Below are 15,585 nucleotides of genomic sequence, written 5' to 3'. Positions count from 1 at the left end.
AAATCCTTTCATTCTGAACCAGGGAGATGCTCTGCAGCTGCTGATCTCACAGCTACTGGAATGCACCGCTCTGCTGCCAAAACCTAGTTAGCAAAACATATGAAAACCTTGCCTTTACTTTGACCGAAAGCCCTGTGTGCAGAATTGAGGAGCTAAGGGCCACCCTTTGAAATGAAGTGAACTCAACAATCAAAATAGGATTCCTCACACATTTGCCTCAGTTTTCATCTACCTCAGATGAACAAAGGCAGTATGCTTCAGTGCTATGAAGGTGTAGTTAACATTATAGGCAAAGAATGCCACGACACAATGTATTGGAGCTAAGCACTGAACTCACTTGAGACTGAAAAGGGGGGTAGGTGTTAAAAAGCACCATGTTATGAGTGCTGCCTTAGCTTAAAAAATGATTTACATCCTTCAAAAGGTTAAGTTATGGGACAAATCAATATATTAAAATTTGACCAGCTGGGCGGTGGTGGCTTTAATCCCAGCACTTGGGAGGCAGGGGCAGGGGCAGGGGCAGGGGCAGGGGCAGGGGCAGGGGCAGGGGCAGGGGCAGGGGCAGGGGCAGGGGCAGGGGCAGGGGCAGGGGCAGGGGCAGGGGCAGAGGCAGGCGACTTTCTGAGTTCGAGGCCAGCCTGGTCTACAAGGTGAGTTCCAGGACAGCCAAGGCTATACAGAGAAACCCTGTCTCGAAAAACAAAGAAAAAACAAAAACCAAACATTTGACCATATGAAGAGATAACCTCCATCCCTCCCATTTTGTTAGAAATACAGTGGCCAAATAAGGGGGTAGATCTCTTGGGGGCTAGCTCTGGGAATGTAATCTAATGGTTTTTTAGCAAGGCAGAGGGAAAGAAGAAAAGGGCAAAACCAGTTGGTGCCATCCATATTTGTCAGGCTCAGGACTGTGTTTGCCATACCTGCTCTGGCTGGGGCCCTTCACTTTCAGATGTGGACTCCTGTAAAAATCAAAATCAAGATAAATAACTCCTTCAAAAGGTAAGAACCAGGCACAGTCTCAGTCTGAACAAAGCAAAATTGTTGGGGGTTAGCCTGGTGCTATGTATACAAATGCTAAATTCTGAACCCCAAGATCTGGTTGCTGTCTAGACCAGTGAATTCATGAATTCCCACATACATCAGCTTTTGTTATATAAACCTTGCTCTCCAATTTAAAGTTGGTTGGTTAATAAAAGGTTAGAGCCTGTGATTGGGCAGCAGAGAGAGGAAGGCAGGACTTGAGGATTGAATGATAGGTCTCAGGAGAGAACTGGGGGAGAGAAGAAAGAATAAGACAGAGAGGAGGAGGCTGCCATGAAAATTGATGGATCATGGCCGGAAGAATTGCACCCTGGGCACAAGCTGATGGCGCAGAAGCAGCCCGGGTGACACTCAAAAGCAAGTAACAAGGGGTGTATGGTCTGGATAGAGGTGAGAACACCACAGAACCTGCCCAATCTGGTTTACAGCTTGTAAATAAAAGACCAGGTTTCTGTGTCTTTTATAAGGGCTAGCTAGAATTAGGTAATTAATTTACATGAAACCAAACTCCAACAGTGTAAATAACTCAATGTCCAATTGTCTAGGATTCACACATGATCTGCTGGGCTCCTGCAAGGGGCTTGGGTCACTTCTCCAGCTCTGCCCTCTGCGGCACACACAGCTTGTCTTCTAGGCTCTGGCCTAGACTCCACTGCTGCTGCTGCTCTCCGTGGCCATCCCATGACACTGGCATTTCCAAAACTGCTGGAGTCCCTTGCTGCAACTGGGCTGCACTTTCACCAGGATCCTTTCCTGGGGTCTCATCAGAGACACCAGCCCAGCCACTCGGTGTAAAGTCTCAGCCACTCTCCAAGACCCTTTCATGCCCTCAAACCCAGTACCACCTGGGTGACTCTTACACTAGCAAGTTCAGTTGTAGCACGAGGTACAACCCAGGCCATGTTTGGAACAGCTTTTGTGTACCAACTCTCAGGAAACACTTTCCAGAAGATTCCCCCTAAACAGTGCTGGTCTCCTCTTAATCACCACTAATTTCTCAGCTGACTAGCATCGAGTATCCCAGAAAAGCAATATAAAACCATCATATGGGATGGAGATGGCTGGGGGGGTGGGGCGTGGGGTGGGTGGAGAGATAAGAACACTTGTTCTTAGGAGAACAACATAGTCAGTTGTTCAGATGCACCCACATCAGTTGGCTCAAGATCACCTATAATTCAAGTTCCAAGGAATCCAACGTCCCCTCCCAGCCTCAAGGAGCCTTTGTGTGAGTGCACCAAATCTTTAAAGCAAGCCTTACAATTTTGTTTACAGAATGAAATTCTTTATGCTGCAGGGATCTTTCGGGAATAAGCAGTGAGATACCAGTGAGAGTAGAAGAGAGATGTCACCGGTGGGGGGCCGAAGCCAGGAGAGCTCCTGAAAGCCCTCATCTCTAATGCATCCTGTATTTTCATCTTTACTCTAAAACCACAAGGTGGGTGTGACCATTTCCTCTAGGCTCTGCCCAATAGTTACCTAGCAACAGCAAGGAGGAGCCTGGCTCTCTATAAGAATGGTTGTTCAGTCTTTCCCTCTCCCTCTCTTCCTCTCTCTTTCTGCCCTTCTCTGTCCCCCTCCCTCCTCTGCCTCTACCCACTTCTCCAGGTCCCAAATAAACTTCCTTTTATATTAGGCCTGTCTCATGGCTTGATTGTTCAGGGGGACAACTTGGTAGGGCCCGCCAAGGTTCCCCCTCATGCCGCTGTTTTATAAAACACAACAGCGGGGCAGTCAAGCAAGCAAGAGTTTACACAAGAGTTTATGGTAGTCAGCAGGTTGTTAGGAACAATGGCCTGTGGTTTCAGCTCTTCCTCCAGCTCACTCTGTTCCAGGCAGCAAGTGAGGGCCCATAGGCGAATAGAGCAGTACAAACAGTGCTTTCAGTAAATCACTAAATAATTCAACATATGACCGTACGAACTTTCTATGCCTGCCCAAGCTCTTAATAAAGACACAGAGACTTGTATTTATTAGTTTATAGTTTCAGGCCTTTGCTTACTCTTGTTCCCAACTAGCTCCTATAACTTAAATTAACCCATATATATTAATGTATATTCTGTCATGTGGCTCGTCAGTTACCTCTCCATCAGTCCTGGCTTCTCCCTCTGAGTGCACTGGCGAATCTCCTGTGCCTGACTCTTTCCCAGAGTCCCGCCTTCTACTTTCTGCCCAGCTGTGGGCTGTTCAGCTCCTTATTAGACCAATCAGAAGGTGAAAGAAGGAGTGTTTACAAAATGCCCAGGTGGGAGATGATCCTATAAAAATAACAACACCAAAGTCTGGTCTGTGCTTCACTCTCTGCCCGCGCAGAAATCACCATTTGTATAAAACAAAGACAACAGCTATACAGTGCACAAAAAGATCACCCCAACATTAATAATTAGTGTTTTCTACTACATTTTGTTTGCTTACATGTGGGAGTGTGGGGATTCCTCTGTGTGTGTGTGTGTGTGTGTGTGTGTGTGTGTGGTATCTACAAGAATTAAAGGCAGCAACCAGGGGACCTACCAGTTAACTAAAGGTGACTCAGGTCAGTCACTCAAGGACCCCATGAATCACCTGCTGGGTAACTGGAAAGGCTCTGTGGGACATAGCAAGCATTACCTGAAGTGCAAACTTACAGGTTCTTTGGGAAGTCAGTTGTGTCAGATGGTGTTTTGCTAGGGCAAACATGTGAAGGAATATTTTGCTGAAGCAGACACAGGTGAAAGGCTAAGGCAGACTTATGAGGGAATGTGTTGCTGCAGCAGACCCAGGAGAAAGGATGTTCTGCTAAAGCAAGCACATAACAGGACACATGAAGAAGGATTCTTTGCTAATGACACGCATGTATTGGTTCGCCTTACATCGTGTAGCTGAACTCCATTTGTCATGACTCCACAGAGAGAAATGCACCAAAAAACTTCTGGTGGTGTTCTGGTGGCTTCTTGCTACTTCCTCAGGTTGACTGGCAGAGTGATGTCAGCTGATACAGATTCAAGCGCTGAGGCAAGACGTGTGGTAATGCAAGATCCGTGGCGGACACGTGATGTTTGGAGAGAGCATAAACAGGACCCAGTGGACAGTGATGAGAGACCGGCTTTGCAATGCCTCTTGGTCTCGAGTATTCGTTGATCTTGGCCTTACTGAGAGAGGCAAGGCAGAGAACGTTTCCTGGCATCCATGCTGGCTGGCCCTGGGCACTCCTGTGACTCGTGTAGCCTCAGCAGAGACCTGGCTGTCTCTGTTAGGTCATGCCACTGCTGCTGATTCCTGTTTGCTATTCCTGTTAGCATTCTGTCTAAACTCCTCCCCACAGTTACCAAGCAACAGCCAGGTATGCTCCTCCCCACAGTTACCTGGCAACAGCCAGGTATGCTCCTCCCCACAGTTACCAGACAACAGCCAGGTATGCTCCTCCCCACAGTTACCAGGCAACAGCCAGGTAGGCCTGGTCCACTATAAAAGAGGCTGCTTGCCCCCTCCTCCCTCCTTTGATCTCTTGTTCCTTTCTTGCCGTCTTGTGCTCTTCCTCCCTTCCCCCTTTCTCCATATGTTCATGGCCAGCCTCTACTTCTCTACTCTCTCCCTCTCTATGCCTTTCTCTGCCTCTACTACCCTCCTAACTCCCCTTCCCATGCCCTGGATAAACTCTGTTGTATACTATATGGTGTGTGGCTGATCTCTCAGGGGGAAGAGATGCTTCGGCATGGGCCCGCTGAGACATCCTCTTCCCCTGTACCTCACCACACCTCCATACAACACATCTCCCCTCTATCTTTGTATAAACCTATCAATCCTGACACTACTGAACTAGACTGTTAGTATATCTGTGAAGTATTTATGAGTGGATCGAGCTGCCATTGCTGAATTCTGTAAACTGAACTGCTGATTTGCTGACAACGCAGATGGGAATTTCTCCAAAGAACAACTTCTAAACAGGTCCACTTCCCCTGTACCCGAATAACCTTTGTTTTCAGCTACCTCTGATGGATGGTGAGCCATTTGAGTTGGAAAATCTCTTTCCCTGTGTACCTAGGCTGGGGGATTCTGGCTCTGAGTTATCACTGGTTACTACAATCCTTTTTTCAGATAAGATCACTGCCCTTGGAAACTCAGGTACTTCCTTTCCAAAGCCCTTAATCAGCTTGAGTCATGATTTCACCCTGGATGGTCTGATTCCCCATGCATTCCCAGATAAAGCTTCCTTTCCAGATTGCATGAGGTACTACTACTTAAGTAACAACCCAAGAAAGAAAGGTTCAAGACCAAGTTTCTCAGGATTACTAGATCAGAGTCTCCTGAGGGATTCTTTTGTAAAACTATTGGGGGGGGGGGGGGGGAATGTTCCTTGCAACACAATCATTGTACCTGCATTTCAACATCACCATGAAAAAGGTAATCATTACCATTGCTTAGCTTTTCTGCATACAGGCCTCTGTATCCCATGACCTCTGGGGCATTTCACATCGCGATTGCCAAGGCAAACAAGGGTTCCTTCATGGTCACAGCCTCCAGAAGTCGAGAGGCACTATTCATCCCACAGTATTATGATTTTTCACTGTCAGGAGGGTGCCAACCGTGAGTCTGGAGCCCTCGGGCCGCAGCTGCTGGGACGAGCCGCTGAGCACAAGGCACAGACATAAATGTAGCCAAAACACTCATACTCATGAAATACAAATTAGGAATTCTTTTTAAAATCTGGGAACTTGCAAGGAAGCCCAGTAAATGTGAACCTGACTTGATTGTTTGACGTTGATCTGGAAAATCGCCAGTCTTGGCGTAGAACGTAGAGACCCTACCCAGCAGTTTAGAATTCCTTTACTCACTTTTTCAAGACTATCTGTTATAGTCTTTGGCGTCACCACGTTTTGGAAGCACAGTTAGTTAGACCTTTTCATTACCATCATATTTTTAAAAAAAGAAGTCTGGATGGTTTAAGTAGGGAAGAGACATACCTGAAGGTCATTGGTTTAGGGATATAATGGAACAGGCATTGGGAAATTAGAATCAGAAAAGTGGGAGAATCTAAGGGAAGCTAAGGGCCTAGCCACAGCATCCAGCCAGCAGCTGACATCCATGATGCTGGATACCCTGGGGCCAATGCAAATGCTGCTGAGCTGATAAATGATAAACTTTCTCTCCCTCTTGTGTCTTTCTAAGGAACTGGACCCTTTCCTGGGGTCATAGACCTTTTTGGAATTGGAGGTGGACTTCTGGAAATCGGGCCAGTCTGCTGGCTGGGAAGGGCTTTGCGGTCATGGCTCTGGCTTATTTTAAGTACAATGACCTCCTTAAGGTTGTAGACGTCCTTTATGTGGAGTACTCTGAAGAAGCTGTGACCTTCCTGCTCAGCCAGCCTCAGGTTGGCTGTTATTTCAGGCTTTTGGTTTAAAAACATCCATCCACCAAAGCAGGATTTTCAACCTAGTTTCTGAGACACAGTCAAATATTTAGATTTTTGTTGGGAGCCGACTTTTAGCAGAAAGCGGCTATCAGCTTTGCAGCCATCTTGAGCCATATACCCTGACATGAGACTTGGATGGCAATAGCCTACAACAGCTGAGCACACTCTGATAACATCTTGCTTTAGATACCCAGGACTTTCCTTGGGTGTGTGAGATTAAAGGTGTGTGAGATTAAAGGTGTGTGACTTAAAGGTGTGACTTAGAGATCAGATTTAGAGACAAGACCTAAGGGCATGACTTAAAGATGTGACCAAAAGGCATGGCTTAGAAGTGAGACATATAAAAGGAGAAAGGCAGACAGAAGAGATATCAGAGAATCAGACACTTTAGAGAGTATGAAAGAGAACAATTTGGAGTAACAGAGATTGAGTACAACTAGGAACTAGGAGGAGTACAACTAGGAACTAGGAACTCAAGACTTGGGACTTGGACTAGGAAGAGAGACTGAAGAATAAACGGGATTGAAACACACTCTGTCTGGTCTCCATTCTTTGAGTCCGTCCTCACTCTCTCTCTTGCTGAACCCCGACCCGGGACCGGAGCAGCAGCTTGGGTCGGGATACAGTGGCCGCCAAGCGCAGAGTAGAGAGGGCCTCAACATTTTAGGCCACCCAAAGGGGCCTAGGCCCCAACATTTTTGGCCCCCCAACGTGGGGCTAGTGCAGTTCTCAACATCTTTTTGGCGCCCAACATGGGGCAGCGAGAATGAGAGATCCAGTGAGGGACATTACCGGAAGAAGGATCTGTTGATTGTTGCAGGAATCTGCCGCGTCAAGAAAGGTAAGAAAATGGGACAAGAAATTAGTCAACCTGAACACAACTCTCTATTTTGGTTTGCTTCTAGAAAGGTAATGAAAATGGGACAAGAAATTAGTCAGCCTGAATTCAACTCTCTGTTTTGGTTTTGTTGTTTGCTGCTCACATGTGTTAATTTTCTGCTTTTGTTCTTGAATGCTGTCTTTTTTGTTCAAAATAAAAAGAAGCATAAGTTAGAATCTAAAATACAACCAAAGGTTGATGACAATTTGTCAGAGCCAGATTGTGCTGACCCAGAGGAAGAGGAAGTCAAATTTTATGATGCTGAAATGCCCTCTCCCTATGTGCCTCCACCGCCAAGTGCTCCCCCAATGGAGACAATGGTTGTAGATCCCAAAAAGGAGTTACAGGACAAAATTTCTACCCTTAAACAACTAATAGAGTTAGAAAAAGAGTATCAGGACTTAAGTAATCAGTTACAGAAATTAAGGACAGGGAAGAGGTCTCAAGAGACTAACTGCGAAAATCCTCCGACTCCTTGTTTTCCTCAACCAGGAGTCCAAAGTCAGTCCCTGCCCTCTAGCTTTAGTTCAGCTACAGATCAGCCAGAGGAGGGAAATGCTGAGGCTTTTCCTGTATCAGAGACCAGAGACGCTCAAGGGGTGGCTTGGAGACATCACACAGGGTTTAATTTTCAAATTATTAAAGAATTAAAAAAATGCTGTATCTCAATACGGTGCCACTGCTCCCTTTACTCTTGCAATTTTAGAGTCTACCGCAGAGGAGTGGCTGACTCCTAGTGATTGGAATACGGTAGTGAGAGCAGTTCTTAGTGGTGGAGACTATCTTATTTGGAAATCAGAGTATCATGAGAATTGTAAAGAGACAGCTAGGAGAAACATTCAGGCAGGCAATGGTTGGTCCTTTGATGCCTTAGTAGGAGAAGGGCAGTTTGCTTCTAGTGATAACCAGATGCAATAATGATCCAGGTTTATATGCTCAAATTCAAAATGCAGCCATGAAGGCTTGACATAAACTTCCAATAAAGGGAGACCCTGGTGCATCTTTAACAACAGTCAGGCAAGGGCATGATGAATGATTTTCTGACTTTGTTCATCGATTAATGACAACAGCAGGGAGGATTTTTGGTAATGCAGAGGCAGGTGTAAATTATGTGAAACAACTTGCATATGAAAATGCTAATCCTGCTTGCCAAGCGGCCATTAGACCTTATAGGAAAAAGACAGACCTTACGGGGTATATCAGACTCTGTTCTGAAATAGGTCCCTCTTACCAACAGGGCTTAGCTATGGCGGCTGCCATGCAAGGACAATCAGTAAGAGATTTTTTGGCAAGTAAAGACAGAAAGGCATGTTTTAAATGTGGCAAGCCTAGACACTTTGCAAGAGATTGCAAGGTAGAAAATGAGTTAAACCAGAGACAGCCCAGAAAACAACCTGGGCTCTGCCCACGTTGCAAATGTGGAAGGCATTGGGCTAGTGATTGTAGGTCTAAACAAGACTCACAAGGTAACACTCTTTCCCATAATCAGGGAAATGGGAACAGGGGCCAGCTCCAGGCCTCGAACCGATGCAAGCCGAAACAGGCTTATGGAGCAGTCAGTGTCCTACCAGCAAACACCAATCCCTTTCTGAACTTAGTCGAGCAACACCAGGAAGTGCAGGACTGGACCTCAGTTCTGCCACCCACACAGTATTAACCACAGAAATGGGACCTCAAGCCTTACCCACTGGAGTGATTGGACCGATCTATCCAAATGTGTTTGGCCTGATAGTGGGAAGAAGCAGTGCTACTATGCAGGGACTACAAATTTTTCCTGGAGTTATAGATAATGATTATCAGGGTGAGATTAAGGTAATGGCATAGGCAATTCAGAATATACTCACCATTCCTACAGGAAAGAGGATAGCTCAACTATTGTTACTTCCATTGTTCCCTACTAATCACAAATATAAGAATCCTAAGAGAGGGGATCAAGGCTTTGGTTCCTCTGATGCATACTGGGTACAGCCTATAGTTAAACAAAAACCTATGATGACAATTTGGCTGGATGGAAAGGCATTCCAAGGCTTGGTTGACACAGGAGCTGATGTCACTATCCTAAAACAAAGTGATTGGCCTGCTACCTGGCCTCTTACCCCAACCTTAACCAATTTAAGGGGTATTGGCCAAAGTCAAAACCCACTACAAAGCTCTAAGGTGCTGACGTGAAAAGATAAAGAAGGGAATACAGGAAGTATACGACCCTATGTCATCTCAGGCCTTCCCATTAATCTCTAGGGCAGAGATCTGTTATCCCAGTTGGGATTGATTATGTGCAGCCCTAATGAAGTAATCATGGCTCAAATGGTAAACTCTGAGCTTTCCCCAGGCAAAGGATTAGGAAAAGGTGAAGATGAAATTATTCATCCTACTAAAGTTTATGGTAACAATGAAAGAAGAGACTTGGGGTATTTTTGATGGGGGCTACTGATTCAGCTGCACCCCTAGGGCGTTGTGCGGATCCTATCACCTGGAAAGGGGACTCGCCCGTCTGGGTGGATCAGTGGTCCCTAACCACCGAAAAATTACAAGGTTATTATAAAATAGTTATAGATTTAAAAGACTGGTTTTTTTACTATCCCCTTGCATCCTAATGATAGAAAACGTTTTGCTTTCAGTGTTCCCTCTATAAACTTTAGAGAACCTGTGAAAAGATATCAATGGAAGGACTTTCCTCGGGGTATGGATAACAGTCCTACCTTGTGCCAAAAGTTTGTGGCTTCTGCCATAGAGGGTGTTAGAACTATGTGGAAGCAAATCTACATGATTCATTTCATGGATGATATTTTGATAGCTGGAAAAGATGGAAAACAGGTACTCCAGTGCTTTGATGATCTTAGAACAGCTTTACAGACTGCAGGGTTACAAATAGCACCAGAAAAGGTGCAATTACAAGATCCATATACTTATTTAGGATTTCAGATTAATGGTCCAAGTATTATTAATAGTAAAGCCACACTGAGGACTGATTCCCTTAAGACACTTAATGATTTTCAAAAACTATTGGGAGATATTAATTGGCTACGACCATATTTGAAACTTACAGCAGGATAACTGAAGCCTCTGTTTGATATTCTCAAGGGAGATCCTGACCCTAAGTCTGACAGGGTTCTAACAGAGGAGGGTAGTAAAGCCTTACAGAAGGTAGAGAATGCTATCTCATCTCAATTTGTAACTCATATTAATTATTCTAAGCCTTTATATTTTCTTATTTTTAACACTAAATTAACTCCTACTGCAGTTTTTTGGCAAACTGCACCCATATTATGGGTTCATCTTCCCTCATTCCCCAAGAAGATTCTTAATCCATACTATGCAGCTGTAGCAGATATGATTATGTTAGGAAGAGATAACAGTCAAAAATATTTTGGAAAAGATCCTGATATCATAGTACAACCCTATATAAGGCATCAGGTTGATTGGCTTATGCAGAATTCTGAAATCTGGTCTATTGCATGTGCCTCATTTGCTGGTCAGATAGATAATCATCCACCAGATAAACTGGTTCAGTTTTGTAATCATCATGAATTTGTTTTTCCATCTCGTACTGCACATGAATCTATCAAGAAAGCATTGCTAGTTTTCACTGATGGTTCCTCATCAAGAACAGCTGCTTATGCCTTTAAAGATCAAGTAATCTCCTTTGCTACATCATCTGTATCAGCTCAATTGGTTGAATTACATGCTGTTATTGTGGTGTTTCAAGCATTTCCAAATCAAACTATTAATATTTACACAGATCGCTCATATATAGCTCAGTCTATCCCTCTGCTAGAAACTGCTGCACAAATAAAGCATTCCTCACAAGCAGCTGATTTGTTTTTACAGTGCCAACAATTCATTTTGAGGAGAAAGTGTAAATTCTTTATAGGACACCTGAGAGCCCACACTGGGCTACCAGGTCCTCTCTCTGAAGGAAACACCAAGGCAGATCTAACTACTCGTATAGCTGCAGTGACTTTATCAGATCAGAAATCTAATTTGGATCAGGCCATAAAGGCTCATGAGTTACATCACCTTAATTCTAAAACTTTAAAAGTTATGTTTAAAATTACCAGAGAACAAGCTAGACAAATTGTCAAACAATGTCAATCATGTGTTAAACTTTTACCAGTTCCTCATTTGGGTATAAATCCAAAGGGACTGATACCAAACAGTATCTGGCAAATGGATGTTACTCATTATAATGAATTTGGCAAGCAAAAATATATACATGTATGTGTAGATGCATACAGTGGTTTCATTTATGCAACATTAAAAACTGGAGAAGCAAGCAAGCATGTGATCGCTCATATGCTTGCTACAATCGCTGCAAAACTGACAATGGCCCAAGTTATACACGCTCTAGTTTCCACCAATTTTGTGAAAAATTGGGAATACTACATAAAACAGGTATTCCATATAATCCACAGGGCCAAGGTATGGTAGAAAGGGCACATCAAACCATTAAATGTCAATTTGAAAAAATTAAAAAAGGGGAATGGTATCCTACTAAGGGATGCCCCAGAAATATCCTTCATCATGCACTCTTTATTTTAAATTTTTAAACTTTGGATTCTGAAGGAAAATCTGCTGCAGATAGATTCTGGCATCCTGATACAAAAAAGAATTTTGCAACAGTCCTCTGGAAAGACCCATTAACTGGAACCTGGAATGGGCCAGATCCAGTGCTTATCTGGGGAAGAGGTTCTGTTTGCACATATTCCCAAACTGCAGATGCTGCATGTTGGCTGCCAGAGAGACTGATTAAACAAATAGACAACAATAACAAATCCAGGGAGGAGAAACCCCCTGAGAAGCGTATTTTTTCTTTGCAGGAAATATGAAGGAAACATGAAGATGCTTCACAATTGCCTTCAAACTGGAATAGATCAATGAGCAAACCTGACCTGAGAAGTTCTCAATGCTGAAGAGACATCACCACCTGAATCTCCAGGGTGGCTCTATTGGACTCTTGATTCTCTGACTTATGATTTAGTGGGATACATTGTTTAAACCCCATTACCACAGTTGTTATAGTTATTTTTGGGGTTTGAGATTGACTGAGCAGGGACAGGGAATTTCCTTACTTGTTTTGTTAAGATCAAAGCTATGATCAGTTCTGTATTTCTGTGTGTTGCTCTTTAAAAAGAGTGTTGCTGTTATATGGACTATTTAGGCATTAAGTCTCTTGTCTCTTGGGTTTATGCTGTTCAACAGACTGATGGCTTTTGTACGGCAACAGATAGATGCTATTAAAATGAAACCCATACAGGTCCATTATTATAGGCTTGAAGTAGGGGACTCTGAAACCTCTGTCATCAAGACTGATGAGAATTAACCCCTAACTTACATGCTAAGCCAGATAGTCAGTGATGGGTAAGAGAACATATCAAGACCCTTGCCCCTAAAAGAAGGGAGGCCTCACCATCCTAAGACAGGAACTCAACCAATGGCTGTTGAGTATCCAAGGACAGGAAAGGGAGGCTGGGGTCCTTTGTTCCAACCTATGACAGGTACGGTTTCCGTAAGTTTTCCCAGCCTTCCCTTTTGAAAAAATAATTAAAAAGGGGGACCTGTTGGGAGCCGGCCTTTAGCAGAAAGCAGCTAGAAAGCAGCTGTTCACATGCTAGCCACACCTCCAAGGCTTACGTCATATCCATGGACCTACAAGGGGTGTGGCAAAAGTGTATAAATACCCTAGATTTCCCTTCAAATAAAGAGACTTGATCAGAATGTCTGTCTTGTCTCCATTCCTTGTGTCTTTTCTCCTCATCCTCACTCTCTCTCCCTCTAGACCCTGACCTGAAGACCAGAGTGGCAGTTTGAAGCCAGGCAGAGCAGAGCAGGCCACAACATAGTAACTAACCAGGCTTTTTAAGTCTTTTGTCTCAAGCCAGGTAGAGCAGAGCCGGTTGCAACAAAGAGGCATCTGGGAAAGGGACCTAGAAATAGCTGTGGGGACATGACAGCCAGTAGCCCTAACCTGATGGCACTGTTACTATCCTAGTCACTTAATGACACTTCTCCCAGATTGCTCTGACCTGTGTAATAATTTACACATAACTCCTCTGTGATGGCTGAAGAAAAATAATATGGGAACAGGCATCCCTTAAGGGCTCTTGACATTTACCCTGGAATGCCTATGAGATCCTAGTAGCCTACAGATGAGATAAGAATAGAATAATCTGGCCGGGCAGTGGTGGTACACACCTTTAATCCCAGCACTTGGGAGGCAGAGGCAGGAGGATTCTACACAGAGAAACCCTGTCTCAAAAACCAGAAAGAAAGAAAGAAAGAAAGAAAGAAGGAAGGAAGGAAGGAAGGAAGGAAGGAAAGAAAGAAAGGAAGGAAGAAAGAAAGAAAGAAAGAAAGAAAGAAAGAAGCAGAATAATAGAATAGAATAAAGAATAGAATAATCCAGTTCCTGCTTGGAGGTATTTTAACCACTTGCTTTCTGCTTTTCTAAGCTCTCTTATAGGTGTTTTTATTAATATACAATGGGAAAGAGAAACGACTCAAGGAGTTCAATAATTTTCTTGCCCAGCTGTGGATTCCATACCTGTAATGTCCACCTATATAAACCCTTCCTTTAGCCCCCTTCTGTGTGGCATGCTGTCTGGTTCTACAGCGGCTGTCCTTCTGCCAATAGTAAGAATTAATTCATTTAACCTAAAATTGAATTGAATCTAAGTCTTTGGCTTTTCCTAATGGATTCGAAAGCCACAGCATAGACGCCTAAGCCATGGGATCTCAATTGAAACTTGCATTTAGTCAACAAGGGAACGCTATCAAGAGAAGCAGGAATACGAGAAATAAAGACACAAAGGTGCCTGGAGAGATGGCTCAGTGGTTAAGAGCATTGACTGCTCTTCCACGAGATCCTGAGTTCAATTCCCAGCAACCACATGGTGGCTCACAACCATCTGTAATGGGATCTTATGCCCTCTTATGGTGTGTCTAAAGACAGCTACAGAACTCATTCATATACATAAAATAAATAAATAAATCTTTAAAAAAAAGACACAGAAAGGGAGTGAAATTCTCTTTTGTCAGGGGTAAAACTTGAGACAAGTAGTTCTAAAAGCTGGGTAGTTTTATATGTTAATACTTTGAAAGGCATTTTTTGGGACAAGCAAATGTTAGGTTTCAAACCTGGGACAAATGGCTGAGGTGCCTATTTAACAAAATAAGAGGACCTGGCTGCCAGGTTCTTCCAGAATCCCTCAGTCCCTACGTGTTGCAGTGCACTCCTGGATGGCATGCTCCACCCCCACTACCCTGAACTTTCCAGCCCAGGGGCCTGGGCTGCTGTTCCCTATGTAATCCAACTATTTTAGTTACCTGCCCCTCTGTTGTAGAGACTTAAAATTAATAAAAAGCTCTGATTTTGGTTTTAAACTCAAATATTAACTTCCCCCAGGGACACACCCCGGGAGAAGCACATTTCAAAGGCATCCCAGAGGAAGAAAGACCCAAGATAAGAGTTTATGAGGCCTCGGCATGGTAAAACCTGGGTAAACAGATTTAGCAACCAGTCCTGAGGACGGAAACTGAGCCTGAGAACGGCTGTTGAAATTTGGCCTTTATGGTTAATGTTTAAGAAGTAATTGTATAACTGCCTTTATGAGCCCCATGAATATGGTATAAATACTGCCCTCAATTTTGGCTCAGGGTTCTTCTTTCCTTCATTCAAGAGAACCCTGGTACCGGCTATTATCAATTCATCAATAAACCTCATGTTACTACAACGAGTCCTGTCCGTGAGTATCTCTGGGGGAGCGCGTCCCGTGGTATTAGATCTTTAGAATCCAACACTGTACCTTTGGCCTCCTGACTGCTGCCCCTGGTTCCTCTATCTCCCCATCTTCCCTCCCTTCACCTCCTCCCCACATGGACCGGTGCAGTCTGGTCTTGTCTACTCTGGACTCTTCAGATGTCTACACCTTAGCTATGATCTTCCACATATTTATAAAACACTGTCTCCTCCACCACACCTAAAAGCACAATGTTCCTTTCCTTCCTGTTTCTTTTTTTTTACGTTCAGTAGCATGTAGAGATAGGCTGTTATCTGTCGGTATTTTGAAGGGGATTTTGAGGATTGCAGCAGGAGGTGTGTGTGTCCTCGGACTCTGTGGAGCTCTCAAGTGACCAGCATGTAATAATGGAATTCTGTCCCCATCTGGGGCTTGCCTAGAGGGTCAACCTCTGTAGAGAAGCAAAGACTCAGCATACTGTTCCTTTTGGTGATCTGCACTGAGGAGCCCAGGCCTGTGAACAGGGTATATGTGAGAAG

General features: G+C 44.1%; 1 protein-coding gene and 1 long non-coding RNA gene across 5 annotated transcripts in view; one reads left to right on the top strand and one right to left on the bottom strand.

Moving 5' to 3' along the window:
• Window positions 1-558: 558 nt before the first annotated feature.
• LOC143436989 (uncharacterized) overlaps window positions 559-15,585 on the bottom strand; it is a 17,803-nt gene continuing 2,776 nt past the window's right edge. For 2 of the 4 annotated variants that reach the window (XR_013106707.1, XR_013106709.1), the window contains 4 exons: window positions 3,891-4,169; window positions 3,124-3,299; window positions 924-962; window positions 559-687 (listed from right to left, as the gene is read on the bottom strand). This is a non-coding gene — a long non-coding RNA (uncharacterized LOC143436989). Of the gene's footprint in view, window positions 692-923; window positions 963-3,123; window positions 3,300-3,890; window positions 4,170-15,585 lie in introns of all 4 variants that reach the window. The other 2 variants (XR_013106710.1, XR_013106708.1) reach the window with 2 other exon arrangements.
• The window catches only part of LOC143436988 (acyl-coenzyme A thioesterase 6), a 26,389-nt gene continuing 25,735 nt past the window's right edge, over window positions 14,932-15,585 (top strand). Inside the window, exon 1 of the mRNA XM_076921703.1 lies at window positions 14,932-15,052. The gene's annotated coding sequence lies outside the window, so the exon portion shown is untranslated. The remainder of the gene's footprint in view (window positions 15,053-15,585) is intronic.

Source organism: Arvicanthis niloticus, chromosome 23 (genome assembly GCF_011762505.2).
Source record: "Arvicanthis niloticus isolate mArvNil1 chromosome 23, mArvNil1.pat.X, whole genome shotgun sequence".
Classification (NCBI taxonomy): Eukaryota; Metazoa; Chordata; class Mammalia; order Rodentia; family Muridae; genus Arvicanthis; species Arvicanthis niloticus.
This window is presented reverse-complemented; position numbering and strand designations above follow the sequence as displayed.